This window comes from Sapajus apella, unplaced genomic scaffold (genome assembly GCF_009761245.1).
Source record: "Sapajus apella isolate SASKATOON/1434 unplaced genomic scaffold, GSC_monkey_1.0 scaffold3, whole genome shotgun sequence".
Classification (NCBI taxonomy): Eukaryota; Metazoa; Chordata; class Mammalia; order Primates; family Cebidae; genus Sapajus; species Sapajus apella.
Genome location: NW_022436943.1, coordinates 25,588,251 through 25,607,570, shown reverse-complemented (window position 1 = coordinate 25,607,570; position 19,320 = coordinate 25,588,251). Strand labels below are relative to the sequence as shown.

The 19,320-nt window shown below is 44.1% G+C and overlaps 1 long non-coding RNA gene across 1 annotated transcript; it reads right to left on the bottom strand.

Annotated features, from left to right (window-relative positions):
* Positions 1-505: 505 nt before the first annotated feature.
* LOC116532162 lies at positions 506-18,816 on the bottom strand. Its single transcript, XR_004260735.1, has 2 exons — positions 18,779-18,816; positions 506-747 (listed from the first exon to the last, which is right to left on the bottom strand). It is a non-coding gene; the product is annotated as an uncharacterized LOC116532162 (long non-coding RNA).
* Between the last annotated feature and the right edge of the window lie 504 nt (positions 18,817-19,320).

The following is a 19,320-nucleotide window of genomic DNA, read 5'->3' as shown; positions in this document are numbered from 1 at the left end:
TCAACATCATTTCATTGCTTCTTAAAACAAGTTATCCATTTGTAAACTGCTGATTTCTTTGGGGCATTTTACTCCTAAAGTTTTCATAAGCATCAGTGATTTCACCATTCTTTTACTCAAGTGTCAACATAAATTTGATACATTTGTTTTTGCTTCAATTTTAGCAAAATTCATTTGCTCTCATAGGGGCTCTTTTCAAGCTGATGTGTTATCCTTCTGAGAGCCTCACACTAGATCCTATTCAGACATGTTATAACAAGTTAGTATGAGTTTGTTTGGCAAAAAAAAAAAAATTGAAACACATGCATAGTTTTCTCATGTTTTCCATGTACTTTTGAAAACATCATGAGATATACACACACAAGCCCAACATAGAGTCTTCCACCTTATTCTTTTCTACACCTTCTTTATCTCCCCATAATTCCATAAAATAGTGTATAACAGACTTGGCTTTGGCATATTGGACTCTTAGCCCAACTTAGTTGTTTTTCAGCTTTAACTTTGGTGACTCATTTGTGCTCAGTTCTGATTCAGACAATGGAAAACTATTTTAGCAAGAGCTGAACTGATTTTTATTCCCCTGTTGATGTCCAAAGCTCAGTCCACCATCATGCACTGTGCATTCACATTCTCTTTTGCTGGCCAAATTCACCAACGAACATTGAATTGACTAAACATGTACTAAGTGCATTCTGCAGATGCAACTGAAGACTAAATTTTGGAGATCTTATCTTCCCAAAGAATCCCCTATTAAAAAAAAAAAAAAAAAAGAAAAAAAATTTCTTTTTCTACTAAGTAGCCCAGTTTTCCAATCACATGAATATTCTGGAGTATTTTTGGAGAGAACCAGATTTATTGAAGAGTTGTTGAGTCCTTTAAAATGTGTTTTTTTTTACCCCAGATATAGACAAAGTTAAATTTATTCTCTGAATATAATCATCAGAGTAAGAAGGTAAGAGTCAAGAAGATAACATTTGTTGGACTATGGGTTCAGCTGTGTGCAACAGAGACCTAAAGTATCAACCCCTTAAGCAATATTGAGGTTTATTTCTATTCCATGACAATGTGTGAGTTTGCAGCCAAAGACTAGTATGGTGGGTCCATGGTGTCAAGGACCCAGGTATCTCCCGTCTAGCTTCATTATCTCTAGGGATGGCCATCATCATCAGCATGGTCTAGACAGGAAAGAGGAGGATAGGGATACTCTCTCCCCAGAGGTTGCACCCAGCACTTCCCCTTATATACACATACATACACACACTCCGGCTGCAAAGAAGGCTGAGAAATGTCTTTATTTTGTGCAATCAGTAAAAACCGAGATTCTGTCAAGAGAGAAAGAGGACAGACATTGAAGAAAAACAAATAGACTTTCCAACATATTGCTGAAAATTTTTAAATTTCAGGAGGGACCATAGTGGGCCAGGCAGAGAAGAATCATTATCTCACCCAAAGAATGACATTGGGCTTCAAGCATCTAAGCCACTATCAAAAAGGTTGGTGTTCTTGCAGGTTTTTCTTTAGAGGGCATCTGTCAAGCTGAGAGAACACTTCTCTAGGTGGCCTTGAGCCGGCATTACTGACCCACTCAATCAGAGCTGTCCTGCAGCCTCGTTAGCACATCATAAGAACCCAGAGTGGAATTCTGGGCTGGAAGAGCTGGACAGAAAGTGGAGGGAGAAGGTCCTCCCAGCGGCAAAGCTAATTAAAAGCAGAAACCTGTTTTCCACATGCACCTCCTCAATATGCACACATGCTGCTTTCTTGTCATTACATGCCTCACTTGTCACCAAAGCATTTTCAATCAATTCCTGGGTGTTGTTCTTATATCTTTAGATTTAGCACATTCTTTCTTTAGTGCTCCTCCCTTTTATTCCTCCAGCTGCTTAGCACAATTTTCTTCAGCATTTAAACAAACCCACATACATTCCCCTCCCCCTACTTTTCTTTTTTAAATAAAGCAAATGCTGCTTTCTTTTAACCAAAATAAAAGAGCCATAGACAATTCCATCTTTTAGGTCCACATGGCAGATCTCAAGTCAAGCATTCGTTTTCTACCTGTGTGGAACTTTAATTAGTTTAAGTGGGAGGTCTGTGCCAAGAAACAGGCACCACATCACAGTTGGAATCTGCAGAGCAGATTTTTTCTCTTAATAATGCTCTTTCAAACTGAATCCCGCTTGCAGTTTTGATACCGAAAACATGTGTATTAAACAGCTACGAGTCATTTCCGGGTCGTTCGCATTAACCATGAGCTTTCCTGACAGCCTTGACCCATAACAGCAGACCTCTGTGTTTGAAGTGCCGTATGATTTACAGAGCATTGCACATGCATTGTCTCCTGTCAGCTGCACACTTAGCCTGCTAGGAAATAATATCACCCCCATTTTGGTGATGAAAAAATTGAGGCCTGGAATGGTTAAGTGACAGAGAATGAACTAAAACTGGGTCCAATCTGTCTGTGTTGCTAATGTAAGATGTTAAAGAACTGTCTTCGGTTAAAAGAGAATGAGTATCTATTTTTAACAATGTGCTAAATGTTCTTTTCTTCTTTCCATAGTCCAAGATTGTCCCAAACTTTGATTTGATATAATTATTTTCCATAATCCTCTAAGTCAGGCTTTGAAATTCTTCTCTGCCTCTGGGTCTTGGTTTGCTTTGAGGTAAGGATGGCCAGCATGGATCTTTCTTATATAATCTCTAGGTCTTATATTTTAGTTCCCTACCTGAAAATGTGTGATGCCACTTTGAATCTACGACAGTAAAGGAAAACAATTTCTCATATATGCTATTTAAGAGTTAGATATTTAAGATCAAAGGAACTATATGTAAATATCACTTATCCAGAACTTTTCTGTATATTGCATTTCTCATGGAAATGCTGGATTTTTTTTTTTTTTCTTCTTGAGACAGAGTCTTACTCTGTCTCCAGGCTGGAGTGCCATGGTGAAATCTCTGCTCACTGCAACCAACGCCTCCTGGGTTCAAGCGATTCTCCTGCCTCAGCCCCCTGAGTAGCTCAGGTTGTAGGCACATGCCACCACACCTGGCTAATTTTTGTATTTTTAGTAGAGATGGGGTTTCACCATGTTGGTCAGGATGGTCTTGATCACCTGACCTCATTATCCACCCACCTTGGCCTCCCAAAGTGCTGGGATTACAGGTGTGAGCCACTGCGCCCCGCCAATGCTGGATGTTTTTAAGCGACATTATCTGTTATAAAACAATTTGAGAAAAAGGAAAAAAATTTCACAAAGATAACAAGAACTGTGTGCGTGTGTGTGTGAAGTAGCCAGTTTTCACAAAAAGTGCTGTTAGCAGTTTATAAGACTGCTAGAAAATGTATTTTATATTAAAAATCACTAAGAGCACAGTCATTGTTTTAAAGATGCTTTAGAATGGGAATAAAAGTTCAATCTTTTTAACGTGTCAGCATGTATCGGGTGTGCTCTTTTAAAGAAAAATTTCAAGTATTATAAAATATAAGAAACTTTAAAACTGTGTCATTTATAATGTAAAATTAATTCAGTGGCTGACTCATAGCTCCCACATTCATCTTCAGTTCTCTTTAGCTCATATGGTTTTCTTTAAAAATTAGTGATATCAGCTAAATGGAACTGTTTTCCCCTCCTATCCACAGAGAAAGTGCTTTTGTGAACATGTCAGTCCTGTTCCATCATTACATGCCATCATGCAATGCCACAGAAGCAGGCTGGCCGTGCATACTTGATAACCAGTATTAAGTACAGATTCGAGAGCAAAGTCCAAGGAGATGATACTGTATTTCCATCTATTTGTTTTATGCACATAAGCCACCTTTTTAGAACCAAGGAATTTTCTATCTAGACAAGATCTTGGAAGTCTTCCAATGTAGCCTCTTTATTTTGCACATGTGGAAACTGAGGCACAAAGAGGTTCAGCAACTTGTTCTGTAAAAGCCCGGCAGATGTAGGAAGCTAGCTCTCTGATCTTTCCGGAGATCTTCTCAACTCAATTCTGCAAACAATTGAGGCTTTCCCAGGCTAAGCAGTTACCAAAGAGGTATTTCATCTGTTTGTTCTGAAAATGCAGCTGCTCTCTAGATTTATGTGTGCTCTGATAAGAGATATTTTGTCTAACAATAAAAATCATTCCCTTTGATGAATATTGTTTTTGCTTTGTGTTCTAAGAATGATATTTCATGTCTGTTTCATAGTAGCATTGTCCTCACTAAGCAAATTCTACTACCAGTTTCTGTTCCAGACCAAAGGAGTTGAAGCTTCTAACTCAGCCATTCAGGGCCCTGTCTAAAGAATCAGAGTCATAGGTGGCGGTCTTTGTCAAGCATATCCCTTGGTGGAGGGCAGACAGGGGGAGGCATGACTGGAGGGGCTTTAGTGATGGTGCCCTCACCTACATCCCTTCGTCACACTCCTTAAATGCCTCAATGCTGCATAAAGTCTTTGGCCCTTCCTCTCAGGCCTTGTACATCATAAAATGGTATCACAGTGGGGAAGATGTTGAGGACATCGTGAGAACCAGGAGCAGGCAGAGCCTGAACTGGGGCCCTGAAGGAAGTGGGAGAGTACAGAATACAGCTTTCTGGAAAGAGAGGAGAGGCTGAAGGCACAGCTAGGGAATACGCATGCAGTTCCTGGGCCTTGAGAGGGCCAGACTCGTGCCCATGGAAGCTGTGTGGCAGGCAGCGAAGAACACAGGCTCTGGAGGCAGGTCCCCTAAGTTCACTCTAGCTGTATGACCTTGGCCAAGGTTGTTAGCCTTTCTGTGGCTCAGTTTCCCCATATTCAAAACAAGTGTAAGAATAGTATCTATCTGCAGGCATTATCTGGAGGATAAAGTGAGTGGATATATCTGAGACAGAGGCTGTCAGCAATCCTGCACTACCCTCTTCCTTCTTTTCTGTAATAATAGACTCCCAGTTTTCAGCTGTGCACATGGCTGCCCAGGATAAAGACTTGACTTCCCAGACTCCCTTGCAACTATGTGTGGTTGTATAACTGTGCCTGGCCAATGAATTATAAGCAGATGCTATCTGACAACTACCTGGGAAGGGCAGCTGGCATGTACTTTTTTCTTTTCTTTTTCTTTTTCTTTTTCTTTTCTTTTGTTTTTTTTTTTTTTTTTTTGAGACAGTCTTGCTCTGTCACCCAGTCTGGATTGCAGTGGCACAATCTCAGTTCACTGCAACCTCTGCCTCCTCTGTTCAAGCAATTCTCTTGCCTCAGTCTCCTGAGTAGCTGGGCTTCCATGCATGTGCCACCACAACCTGCTAATTTTTATATTTTCAGTAGAGAGAGTTTTGCCATCTTGGCCAGGCTGGTTTCGAACTCCTGACCTCAAGTCAGTACTCCCAAAGTACTGGGATTACAGGCCAGAGCCACTGCCAGTCTGGCATATACTCTACTCCTTTTTTTTTTTTATACCTTGTAGTCTGCTGCCTGGAATGTGGATGTGATGTCTGATGTTCTAGTTGCTTTTTTGGACTTTAGGGATGAGGACAACATCCTAAGAATGAGGAACTGTGTCCCTTAAGACTTAATGAGCAAAGCCACTATACCAGTCCTTGGCTACTTATTTCCGTACTTTTACATGAAAGAGAGAGAAAATAGCTATCTTATTCAAGCCACTGTTATTTGGGGTCCTTATTACTCATGATTGAACTTAACCTATACAATATGCAGAACACTTAAAGTGATGTCTGACACACAATAAACAATTCTGTAAATGTTGGATAAGTTTTGTTATTCTGTGTCAAATAATGGATAAGGTGAGCCAAGCACAGTGGCTCTCGCCTGTAATCCCAGCACTTTGGGAGGCTGAGGCGGGCAGATCACAAGGTCAGGAGTTCAAGCTCAGCCTGGCCAATATGGTGAAACGCTGTCTCTACTAAAAAATAAAAAAATTAGCCAGGTGTGGTGACATGTGCCTGTAGTCCCAGTTACTCAGGAGGCTGAGGCAGGAGAATCACTTGAACCCGGGAAGTGGAGGTTGCAGTGATTGTGCCACTGCTCTCCAGCCTGGGCAACAGAGTTAGACTCCATCTCAAAAAAAAAAAAAAAAAAAAATGGATGAGGTGAAGCCAAATTATAGAAGGGCTTGCAAATCAAGGAGAAAAGTTTGACCTTGATGCAAGGCAAAGCTTCTGTTACTTCTAAAATATGATTTGAGAAGAAATAAAATGACCCATAATCACTAGAACCATCCCAAAAAGATAAAAGGCAAGAGCTATAGAAAGCAGGGGAAATAATTTTACCAGGCCCTAGGCTAAGAATTGTTATTAAAATTATGCATAAAATATAGCTCTGAATTGCTTGGCTTCTTTGGCTCTAAAAAGATGGAAGCATTTTCAGTCTTTGAAGCAGAAGTTTCCTGTTGTGTAAGGACTTCGTAAGGTAGTTCATGCTACACTTCTGTGTAGGAAAGATTGGATGGGGAAGCAATAAGACTTCATTAAGGAAGCTATTGTAAGAACCCAAGTATGAAGTGATGAAGGGTGATGACAGTGGGATGGAAATCAGGGAACAGACATGGAAGAAATTCACAGGAGCTTCAGAGGACCTGACGAGGAATAGCGATGGGGATAAAGGAAATGCAAATGTAAAAAATGATTACAGTTTCACATCTGAGCAATTATTGTAGTCAGATATCTGCTACTATAATGCTATGTAACAAACAATCACATAATCTCAGTACATTAATAAATATTTATTGCTTATGTGTGTGCAGGTTGGCTGTGACTCTCTTGGGTGGCTGGGACCAGATAGACTTGACTCCAGGCTGCTTGTTGTGTTTAGTTTATTCCAAGTGTAGCCTCATTCTGGGACCAGAGGCTCTTCGGGTAGATTGATCTTGTGGCAGATGGCAGAAGTGCAAGAGGCAAAGCCAAGCCCCAAAAGCACATTAAAGCCTCTACTCACATCACATCCACTAATGTTTCTATGAGCCGAAGTGAGTTACATGGTTTGAGAATATAGGGATGAACAAAATCAGTTGCTCCTGTACTCTTAGTAATCAACACAGAAGACTTCTGTGACCTCTGGTCACCAAGAAAGTATGAGGGGATTTCTCCCCACCAGCAACCAATGACTCAGTTCAATTCAGTTCTGATCCTGTCTACAGGGAGATAGCATCAGACCCCACAGGGTGAGGGCTCAGCCTCACAAGACTGCCCCATGTTTCAGACACCAGTCGAGAGCCATAGGTTGTCTCCTATACTTCTGTCCAATTGGCTATAAATTGGGGCTTCCATGACCCCCTCCTTGCGCTTGATTAATTTGTTAGTATTGCTCACAGAACTTGGGAAAAAAATCTTGTAGTTACTGGTGTAAACCAAAAATAAAATTTGAAGGTGCTCAACCATCTGAATGGGCCTCCTCCTCTAGGCCACAGCACTCCAAATTTAACCTGAAAAACTGGTTCAAGCCATGACTGGAGTAGGGGGTCAGACATGCCTCATTATGACCTCCTCCCTATTGGAATTCAGGGAAAGCCGACCAGCACTGACATCAACACAGACCTTAAATCTGATAAGAAACATTTACAGTCTATTCTTCTCTCCTCAAAGCCTGCTATCTGGTGGCTTCATCTCCATGATAAAACTTTAGTCTCCATGACCTCTCATCTTAACCCAGATATTCCTTTTTATTGATAATAACTCTTTCAGCCAATTGCCAATCAGAAAAATTTTAAATCTGCCTATAACCTCGAACCCCACCTCCTTTGAGTTTTCTCACCTTCCTGGAGCGGACCAATATGTATCTTAAATGTATTTGTCTGATGTTTCATGTCTTCCTGAAATGCATAAAATTAAGCTGCACCCTGACCACTTTGGACACATGGGTTCTCAGGGTCTCCAGAGGGCTGTGTCACAGGCCATTGGTCGCTGATATTTGGCTCAGAATAAATCTATTCAAATATTTCACAGAATTTGACTCTTTTTGTCAACACAGGTTTATTATAAGGATATTACAAAAGACACAGATGAGCAGTCAGATGGAAGTGATACAAAAGCAAGCACGTGGGAAGCAGTATGGAACTTCCGTGCCCTCTCCGGGTATACCACCCTCCACGAACCTCCATGGGTTCAGGTATCTGGAAGCTACCCAGAAACCCTGTCCTGGCCAGGTGTAGTGGCTCACACCTGTAATCTCAGCACTTTGGGAATTCCAGGCGGGCGGATCACCTGAGGTCAGGAGTTTGAGACTAGCCTGGCCAACATGGCGAAACGCTGTCTCTTCTAAAAATACAAAAATTAACTGGGTGTGGTGGCATGAATCTATAATCCCAGCTATTCAGGACCTGTGACAGGAGAATCGCTTGAACCCAGGAGGCAGAGGTTTCAGTAAGCCAAGATTGTGCCACTGCACTCCAGCTTGGGTGATACAGCAAGACTCCATCTCAAAAAAAAAAAAAGAAACCCTGTCCTAGGGGGTTGTTGCAGAGGCTTTATTACATAGGCACGATTCATTGGCTATTGGCGATCAACTTAACCTTCAGCTCCTCTCCCCTCCCAGGATCTGCCTTCCCAAAGTATTGGGATTACAGGCGTGAGCCCCTGTGGCCGGCCAGGAATATATTCTCATACTCTAACATAAGAGCAGTTATTGTCCTTTTAATACTAATTTCTGATACTTTTTTTTCCCTGAATTTTGGGGTGGGAAGGAGATTTTTAATTTGAATACAAAAAGAACAAACACAATTTGTCCTCTTTTTCTTCACTTAGATATTGTTATTGTTTTGCATTTGACCTGTCTAGAAACTAGATCACACATGAAGTAGCACAAGAAATCTACCAGTTTACATACTTCCAAAATTCTCATCAGCCCCCTCCCACCCCCAACACTTAGTCATGATGCATCTGACAGCAGGCAAAATTCCAACCTGGGAAAGAGTACTCTGTGTGGTTGGGGTTATCTTTGCCATTCAAGTACTGATTCACTCAGACCACATGGTAGCAGGTTTTGGATGGAAGCCTTCTGCATCTGGCTAATCCTGGCTGGAGTTACTAACATAAGGCCTCCCTCGACCCAGCCTCCCCCCAGGACTATCTTGTCTCTTTCATCTCTACTTTAAAACTGCCCAGAACCCTTCCCTCTAATTCCTCCCCTCCTGCCTCATGTGCTGGTTGCCACTTCATACAGCCTAGCTTCCGTCTTTCTTTGGTGAAATGGCCCCATGAGTCATCAACAATCTACTTTTCAAGTCCAAAGTTCAGCCTCTACTTTAGCCTCTCAGCTGTGTGTAACATCTTCAAGTATTCATTCCTGAAACTCACTTTCTTGGTTTCTAGGAAATCCTGCTCTCCTGGTTCTCCATGGCCTGTCTGGCCATTTAATTTCCTGTTTCTCCTTTTTTCTTCCCCTCCAGCCTTTACTTGTTCTCCTGGACGCCACCCTCTGTCCACTGCTATTTTCTCTCTTGGTGGTCTGATGCTTTCCTAGTTTCAGTCATGATTCATATGCTGATAACTCCAGCCCAGACCTTTCCTCTCTAATTCGTACTTCCTGGAGCTGCTGGTCATCACATGGATGTCACATGAGCCTGAAACTCATCAGCTCCAGAAATGAACTCTTCATCTGTCCATTAGGAGTCTTTGGTGGCAAGCAACAGGAACTGATCCCAAGTAGCTCATTAATTGGAAGGATTGCAGGGTGGTTCCTAGAATCATGGGGATCACTGAATAACCTGGTGACTGTTGGGTGAGAACCAGGTCACTGTATAGATTTAAGCTCCCAGAGTGAATTTGACAGGCCTGGCGCGGATCATGGCCCCACTTCTCTTGGGGTTCCTTATCAGAGTAAAGTGGAGACAGAAGTGCAAAAGGTCCCAGACAGACAAAAGCAACCACACCTCCCAAATCTGCTTTTTCTTCTACATTCTCCAACTCAGTTGGTGGCTCTGCCATCCATCTATCTATCCATCCATCCATCAGCCCTAGCACCTATACTGGGGTTGGGTGGGGAGTGTTATTCTCTTCCTTTCATATCCCAAAGCCAATCAGTCATTAAGTGCTGAGATTTTACCCCTTAAAATATTTCTTCAAACAGTTGCCTCCTCCCTATCACTTGGACTCGTGACCTTGTTGGGACTTTCATGTCACCTGCCTTGATGACTATTAAGCCTCCCCAAAAGTCGGGAGTCTTGTCTACTTTAAATTTGTCCTTCACATAATAGCTGGAGGGATCCATCTAAAACCCAAATCTGAACATGTCTCTCCCCTGCGTAAACTCATCACTGCAGTCCAAGTTTCTCGATACAAGGACAAATTCTGCCAGGGTCCAGCCCCGACCTGCAACTCACAGTCACACTCCCTCCTCCGCTGGTTGTTTTGCAGCTACGTTCTTTGCGGTGGGATCCCCTCAGCCCAAGAGCCCCCGTGCCTACCATCCTATCCCCAATCTGGCTGTTTCTAACTCACCTTTCAAACTCAGTGGATACCTCACCTCCCCCAGGGAAAAGATGGCTCAGCATCCTGTTTCACTGTGTCTTTCCTCCTGGAACTCTGTGAGAGAATGGGGCCACATCTATATGATTCATTGCCAAATTCTTTGCACTTGGCAGATGCTTAATATATTTTTTGGGATAAAAAAATAACTTCTATGTATGCTTACTTGACCCTACATTTGCACCTTCAATGAACTTAATGAAATTTTTTCTCTTTTTCCCATTATACAAATCACCGACTTCAATTTATTGAATATACATTGTTTCCCTTTTTTTTTTTTTTTGAATATACTTTTTTTCCTTTTTTTTTTTTTTTTTTTTTTTTTTGAGATAGAGTCTCGCTTTGTCGCCAGGCTGGAGTACAGTGGCATCATCTCAGCTCACTGCAACTTCTGCCTCCCGGGTTCAAGCGATTCTCCTGCCTCAGTCTCCCAAGTAGCTGGGACTACAGGCATCTCCCACCACACCCGACTAATTTTTGTATTTTTAGTAGAGACAGGGTTTCGCTACGTTGGCCAGAATGGCCTCAATCTCCTGAGCTCGTGATCTGCCCACCTCAGCCTCCCAAAGTGCTGGGATTACAGGCGTGAGCCACTGCGCCCAGCCCACGTTGTTTCCCTTTGCAAAGCAGCCAAAGCTGGAGAGACAACGGAGGTGGGGCTACTGGACAAACCACTCTGCCAAGCAGAGTATTTGCTGGCCACACTGTAACCCTGCAGAGGGCATTTGCAAATGCACTGGGAAAGGGGGCTAATCCCACTTCCATGTGCTAGTTACATGGAGCACCTGCCTTACACGTATTCACTCCTTTCATTGTCACAATTGTCCTAGGAAGCAGGTCCTTCATCCTACTGTATCAGGCAGGGTCCCAGCAGGTGGCAGATGAGCACACTTCATCTAGGTAATGGAGGAGAGTTTAGTAAGGGGACATTTATGAAAGTATAAGCAAGGTAAGAAACTTTGCAAGGGATAGCATGATGCCCCAGGGCTAGCAACAGCTGGAAGTTTTCACTGAAGGGCAGCCAACCTCAGCCACCCAGGATGAGGGAGCCAGGAGAATAATGCCCTGGCCTCACTTTTCTCCTGGCAAGGCTCCCCATCACCCAAATGCAGCCAGAAAACAAAGGGCAAGGAGGCCCATTGATGTGATCCAGGCAGTGAGCCCACCAGGCCATAAAAGGACAAGAAGAGTTTAGAGTGACTCTGGAAGGGCACATGTGACCAGTACAGTGAGATTAGACAGTTCAAGGGGATGGAACCTGGGTGGCCCAGCGTTTCAAAGGTGCTGACTCTGCTTCTCTGCCTCGACAGTGTTGTCACAAGACTCCGTTTTTCTGGCTTTGCACACTCACTAGCAGTACTTCTGTTCTCACCATCGAAACCAGGCCAGACACAACATTCTTGGCTGAACTAGAGGTTCTCCATGAAGACCCTAAAAGACAGTCATTTTAGCATGGGACCCCGCTATCAGTGACCCCGAAATAAGGAAGCAAGGCAGCCTCCTCTTTACAAACATAAATACACGCACGCACGCACGCACGCGCCATGTTGCTCTATGAGCTCCCGGGAAACCACCTGGTAACTGCCCTCCAACAGCACAGGGAATGTTTCCGATGAAACGGCCCCAGCACAGTGTTCCGGCAGCACGTTAACAGCCGAGACTCGGGAATCAGACTATCCAGGAGCTGGATCCTCATTCCATCACTGGAGTCTCATCTGCAAAATGCAAATCAACAACACCCAGGGAAGTGTTGTGACGATGAACTGAAATACACAATTTTTAGCTATCATTAAATGTTAGCTAAAAATCACATAGCGGTAACTTCTGTAGGTTGGCACTACCATGACTTTTTTACCCAATTACTTATTCGTTCTGACTTTTTGAATTCTTTAGAAATGGATACTTCCACAACTAAAAGAAAGATTATACTTTGTAGTGATTATAATTTTGAAGTACTATCCTTTTTAATTTATATTTTGAAGTACTTTTTCCATATTATCAAATATGATTATCAAAACCTGGTGAGAACGGCTACCCAAAAATCATCCTGCCTATTTTAAAGATGGAGAAACTGACAGCCAAACAGACTAAGTGACTTGTTCAAGGTCACACAGACGGCATATGGCTGAATCAGGAATGGCATTCTCCTAAAAGGCAGCACCTGACTGGCCTGTCTCTGTAAAGGCAGATTGACGGGTGGCTTGGAGGGCCTGCTGTGCGTGCTCAGACATTATCCCACAGCAGTCATTTGTCTGCTGGCTGCTGGATCACTTAACGACGGGTGTTTCGCCAAATTATAATTATGCCCTTCGCTTGCAACAAAGAATATCTGAACCACTTCCTCTAGCACTGCCTGAGAGCAGGAGAGTGGCGGTGCCCACAGTTGGGTGGGCGTTGCACCCCCGCTCACTGCTGTTCAGTCTTCCCAGCGCAGACCACTTCTCTGCGGCTTCTCATGGCAGACAGCAGTATGTGAACCCCAGTGGCTGGTGCTTTCTCTTGTGGTCAGAAAGCAGAACTTGCCACCAGGTTTAAGTTACTAGAGGTGGAGGTTTTTACAATCAAAAAGCCCATCTTTGAAAGCACAGAAAGCACATTAGCATCCTCTCCTTTGGAGAGAGCTATTTTTGTCTTTCATCTTCAGAGACTGTGCTCCGAAATAGGGAGACAAGTAGCAGAAGAAGAACAAAAACATCCACAATGTCTCCAGCTCAGAAGAGAGCAAATCACTGCCATTTTCTCAACAACAACAATTGCCACAGCAGTAAGGAGAACAGACTGAGTTAGAGGCAAGCTGCCCTGGGTAAAACACAACACCGATCTCTTTCCGTGGGGTTTCTCTCCATATACTTCGTGAAACAAGGTTTGTTGCCATGGTTACTAGCAAATCACATGATAGCCTGGCTACCTAAAAGTGTGGGAGAACAGCCCAGATCAGACTGTGATGGGGGTAGGGGATGCCTTCCTTCCCAGCTCGGCTGGTTTTCCCTAGCAGACTTGGATGACCTCAGAGGTCTTCCTCATTTCTGACCGCCCACACTTGGGATTAAGAGCCAGCCATTCTTTGGGCACCAAGAGATTTTTTTCATAATGAGATCAACAGTTTTCTTCAAGGGCCTCTCCCTCTGGTTCCAGGAGCCCCTCTCCCACTTCCCAGCCCCTTCCTTCCCTGGCCTCTCTGCCACACATGGGTGCTGTAATTCAATCGCTGGATTGAGTGGGAGGGGGTGGAGCGTGCAGCCTACACCACTTGAATAAGCTCTTTTCTAAAATCAAGGATGGCATGAGTCAGGGAATTTTGAAGCTGTGATACAATCAGGACACTGGTGCCTCACGGGGGAGAAGGGAGGGAGGATGGACTCGCCCAAATCCTAAAGAGACCAGGCAGGGTCTGGTTTCTCAGGTTCAGCCTGGATGGGGATCGGCAGACCCTTCTCCTCAGAGTGATGGAACTGAGTTCATCCTGACAATCTCTGTCTGAGGTGGTGTGACGGATATGACCTCACGGGCACTGCCTTCCAGGGAAGAAAAAGGTGAGGCCTGGGGAAAGCTTTCAGACAACCCAGCTCTCTGCCTCTTCCCCCTCCCTCACCCCTTCCCTGCAGAGCCCCGAAGAGCTAGCAGAGTCATGTGCCCGGAGAAGTGGGTTTGTGAGTGGGTGCACCTTAGCAGCAGCAGCACAGGCTGGAAGTGCACATCTGTTTTTCTGACAATTACAGATTGCCCACTTCTTTAAATTCAGATTGTATCTTATCTTTTCAATTCCTTCAGAATTTCTTGTCTTCTTCCCAGCAAAAGCAAGGTCTGTATGACAGAAAAAGAGTAAGCAAGAGGCAAGGACTGAGGGTGATTCTGCCCTGGCTGTGCTAGGTGACTCAGAGAACTTCCTTCAGGGCTCCTTCCTCAAAGAGCAAAGTGTATTCAGAGGAGGGGAGATGCACAGCCACAAATGTCACTAGCCCTATTGGGCACCACAGACCATAGGCTGAGGAGACCGAGGTCTCTAAAATGGGCAGGGAGAGGCAGGAATGCAGTCTTGACTCAAGAGATGTGAGACTCTATCCAGTGTGGTACCAAAAATATTAGAACTCCCAAAGTTATCAAACATAACTTTATAGTTATTGTATCTCTTTTTTATATCAATTTTAGTACGTGCATTGTAATCATATCAGATAAGATTAGACTTGGCTGTGATTAAAAGAAAGGAATGTTCAAAACGACAACATTTTAAACAAGAGAGAAGTTCCTTTCTCTCGAATATAAATGAAGTCTGGCAAAGTGTGGTGGTTCACACCTATAATCCCAGCACTTTGGGAGGCCAAGGTGGGTGGATCACCTGAAGTTGGGAGTTCGAGACCAGTCTGACCAACATGGAGGAACCCTATCTCTACTAAAAATACCAAACTAGCCAGGTTTGATGGTATATGCCTGTAATTCCAGCTAGTCGGGAGGCTAAGGCAGGAGAATTGCTTGAACCCAGGAGGCAGAGACTACAGTGAGCTGAGATTGTGCCATTGCACTCCAGCCTGGGCAACAAGAGTGAAACTCTGTCTCAAAAATAATAATAATAAAATAAAATAAATGGAGTCTGGTGGTATGCTGCCCAGAGCTAGCAAAGTGTCTTCTCTGGTTGCATCAAGATGTTCAACATGTGGCTTCCACTTCATTATCGAAGGTTGTTGTTCATGGTCCAGCCATCACATCCACATTCTAGGCAGCAGGAAGGAAAAAAGGAGGGAAGAACTGCATGCTCTCCCATTAAGCACACTTCCTGGAAATGCACCCCCCCCCTTCTGAATTTCATTGGATAAAACTGAGTCACATGACCACACCTAGCTGCAAGGGGTCCTGGGAAATGTAGTCTATTCTAGGATACCATGTGCCCATTAGGGAATGCTATACTAAGGGAGTAGGAAAGGATGGACCTCTGGGCACAACGGTAGTCTGTAGCACACAGATATATTAGTAGAATAGCACATGTGCATACTTACAAAGAAATAAATGTGCTTATTGGAGGCATAGTCAAAACTGGGGAGTTTGAAGACAGCTGCTATGGATCATATGCTCTGGAAGTACATATAATTGATTGAGAGAAGAAATATGAGTTGTGTTTTGTTTTTTTGTTTTTGATTTTGATTTTTAAGGTGGAATTTTGCTCTTGTCGCCCAGGCTGTAGTGCAATGGCATGATTTCGGCTCACTGTATCCTCTGCCTCATGGGTTCAAGCAATTCTTCTGCCTCAGCCTCCCAAGTAGCTGGGATTACAGGCACCTGCCACCATGCCCAGCTAATTTTTGTGTTATTAGTAGAGACAGGGTTTCACCATGTTGGCCAGACTGGTCTCAAGCTCCTGACCACAGATGATCCACCTGCCTTGGCCTCCCAAGTGCTAAGATCACAGGTGTGAGCCACCACGCCTGGCCTTATTGATTTTTTTTTAACTACTTTACAGTCATTCATCCTCCTCCTGGTCAAACAGTACAGAGAATTTTCTGTAGGGACTCATCCCTCCCTCACTCTCAGCTACACAGTTGTGGGGGGCAGGCTGCATGGGAGCTTCTAGTAGTCTTAGTGAACAACTTCTCCTGTCCCACCACTGGGATTGGTGCAGGTCACTGAGAGACAGCACGGGACTTTCATTTGACTCTTAGAGGGGAGATGCTGGACATAAAGCTGAGAGCACATCAAAGAGGAAGCTGCCCAAACCCTCTTACAACCACAGTGGAAGAGCCTGTCTGAGGGTGCAGAGGAGATTCTCATTCAGCTGATGAGGGAGCCACACTGAGAGAGGCCCAGGTCCTGGAGATGGCATTTAAGCATCTGTGTCAAGCTGCATCTGAACACAGCATGAATCATAATGAGGAGTCATCTTGGACCATCAGATGGGTTCAGCTCCCTAGAACAGGCAGAGCAATGAAGTGGACAGAGCCTAGCATTGCATGACTTCCTGGAGCAGAGCCACAGTACCTAGCTGGAGGGCTGCATGAGAGAGAAATCGATTTTCATCGTGGTGAAGTCCTACCTATTTAAGGGTCTTTGTCTTAGCAGCCAGCCTACAACCTAACCAGGACACAAGTAGTAATGATCTCATTAATTACCCAATGCCTGGAGAGTGAGCACAGGACAAGACTGACTCAGGATCCCAGGCTGCTGACCGCCATGTTCAGCATGACTCAGGGGTCCCTGGGTGGAGTTCCTTTCCCACATGCTGGATGGAGTCACAGCCCTTCATTTCGTCTTTGTAGCTAAGCACTTTTGGAACTATACCCCTGTGCACTGCCCAGGTCTGGTCTGGGGCTTTGTTCTCGATACATGTTAACTGAATAAATGAATAATAAATGGTCTTTCTGAGTTTCAGAATATCTAGCAGTCTAGTGGAGGATAAAATGAGATCATGTTTGAGAAGATGCTTTAGAAACTACAATATGTACATTTTGGTTGTAGTTATCCTCATTAAGAAATTCTCTAAATTTAGGGCAAGAATATGAATATGGCTGTGCTATGAATATATCTATATATTCACACACACACACACACACACACACACACACACACACACACACACACATGAATTCTGTCCTCGAGAGTATATCCCTATAGTCTGGTTCTGTGTTTTGGTGCCTTTTTCTATGAGACAGTCCTCCCAATCACACCACTCTTAGAGTTAAAGGACAGTTAGGGGCCATCCAGATACCACGCCCAGTGCCCCCTACCCACACCCCAGACAGAATTCCCCTTCATGATATTCCCACTAAGTGGTCAGTTGGTCAGTGGCCCTCCTAACAACTAGGCACTGAGATCCAAATGTGACTCAACAGTGTAGGATGGTCAGAGTCCCATGCCGCTCATTAGATACACGTGTGTTCTCCTCCCTGTCTCTAAACACAGACTCCTTTCCCAACAGCCCAGAATTCTCCTTCAAGGTCAGGTTCAAAGTCACCAGCTCTGCAGAAGTCCTCCCAGTCTGGCAGGGGCAGCTAGGTGGTCCCTTTTTTTTGTTGCTATGTCACTTTGTATTTAACTCTATTATAAGGTGGGTCAATTTTCTACTTCCAACCACTACCTCGACCTTTCAGAAGTGAGAGTTTCAAGGGCAGAGACTGCATCTTACTTATTAAATTCTCCAGCACCTACTTCAGTGCCTGGCATTTGTTGATAATTTAATGAAGCTTGTTGAATGGATGAGTGAGTATAACACAGGAGCAGAACAGAGGGGTGTTGAGCCTTTGGTCTCTGGCATGAGACAAGCTTGGGCCCAAATCCCATTATTGAATTACATTCATTCATGCATGCACTCATTCATTCATTCAAATATTTTATTGAATTCCTGTTATATTCCAGACACCCTGCTAGACACCAACATAGGACAAACAGGAGGGACAAGGTCCCTGTCCTCACCAAGCTTATGTCTGAATAGTAGAGACTGAAAATAAGCAAGTGAATAAGTAAATAAATACCTTGGCTCATGCCATAATCCCAACACCTTGGGAGGCTAAGGTGGGAAAATTGGAGCTCACGAGTTTGAGACCAGCCTGGGAAATACAGTAAAACCTTGTCTCTATAATTTTTTTCTTTTAAATTAGCAGAGCATGATGGCTTGTACCCGTGGTCCTAGCTACTCGGGATGCTGAGGTGGGAGGACTGCTTCAGCCCCAGAGTTCAAGGCTACAGTGACCTGTGGTCATGCCATTGCATTCCAGCCTGGGCAACAGAGAAAGACCCCATCTCTTTAAAAAAGTTTAAAAAAAAAAAAAAAGATATCTGCAGATTCTAATATGTCCTATGAAGGAAATGGACACGGGTGAGTGTTTTTACCAGGGCCCTGGGGTCAGTAGTGGGTGGCTAGATAGGTGGGCAGGGAAAGCCTCGCCGATGACCTTGAACTGAGTCCTGAAGAATGAGAATGAGCCAGGCTTTTAAGGAACAGAAGGAACAGGGACAAACAGAAATGCAGGTGCTTCTCTTTCCAAGGCTTAGTTTCTTCATCTATAAATAGAAATAATAACAGCACCCACCTCACAGTTTGTTGTGAAGTTTAAATGCTTTGAAACACTTAGCATAGCTCTGGCACATAGAAAGCGCTTCATATATATTAGCTCTTATAATCAATGACAGGGTCATGCTGGAGAAAGGAAATGAGGGCGAAGCCACGGCAGCCCTCTGTAATGACCCCTTCCTTCTCCAAGCTGTCCTAAGCTATCTGTTAAATAATCCACTGGAGAAGGTTCCTAGGCACCAGCCTCAATCTCTCCCATCTAAGGTCTCTAGAATCTTTTCTGAATAAGTGTAAATACCTTGTAAGATTTAGCACATCAAGTCAGGCACGGTGACACACACCTGTAGTTCCAGCTACTCGGCAGCTGAGGCGAGAGGATCGCTTGAGCCCAGGAGGTGAAGGCTGCAGTAAGGTATGATTGCACCACTGTACTCCAACCTGGGTGACAGTGAGACCCTGTTAAGTAAAGAAATATTGAGTAAATCCAATGGGATAATGCGATGGAAAGCCTTATACAACAATAATTGCTACTCTTGTTGTTTCTTCATGGTCTCCGGACACCTCACATGCTGCCCGTTCTAGCCAGCATGCTGCCCAGTTTGCCAAAGACCTTCTTAAAACAAAGCCCCTAAAACTGAAAGTGGAATTTAAGCAGACTCTGGCAGAGCGGGGACTGTGCCTGAGGCCCACTGACCCAACACAGCCTAACAACTGGGTCATAAGTTAGCAACATAAGCAAGAGTAAAATCCAAGCCTGCTGCCTTCCCATCCTGGGCCATACTGGCCAACCAGGTGCATTGACAGCACCTAATGTCAGGCAGTGAGATGAGGTCTGCCTGGTACTCCTGAGCGCAAGGCAGCCTTCAAGGAATTGCAAAGCACT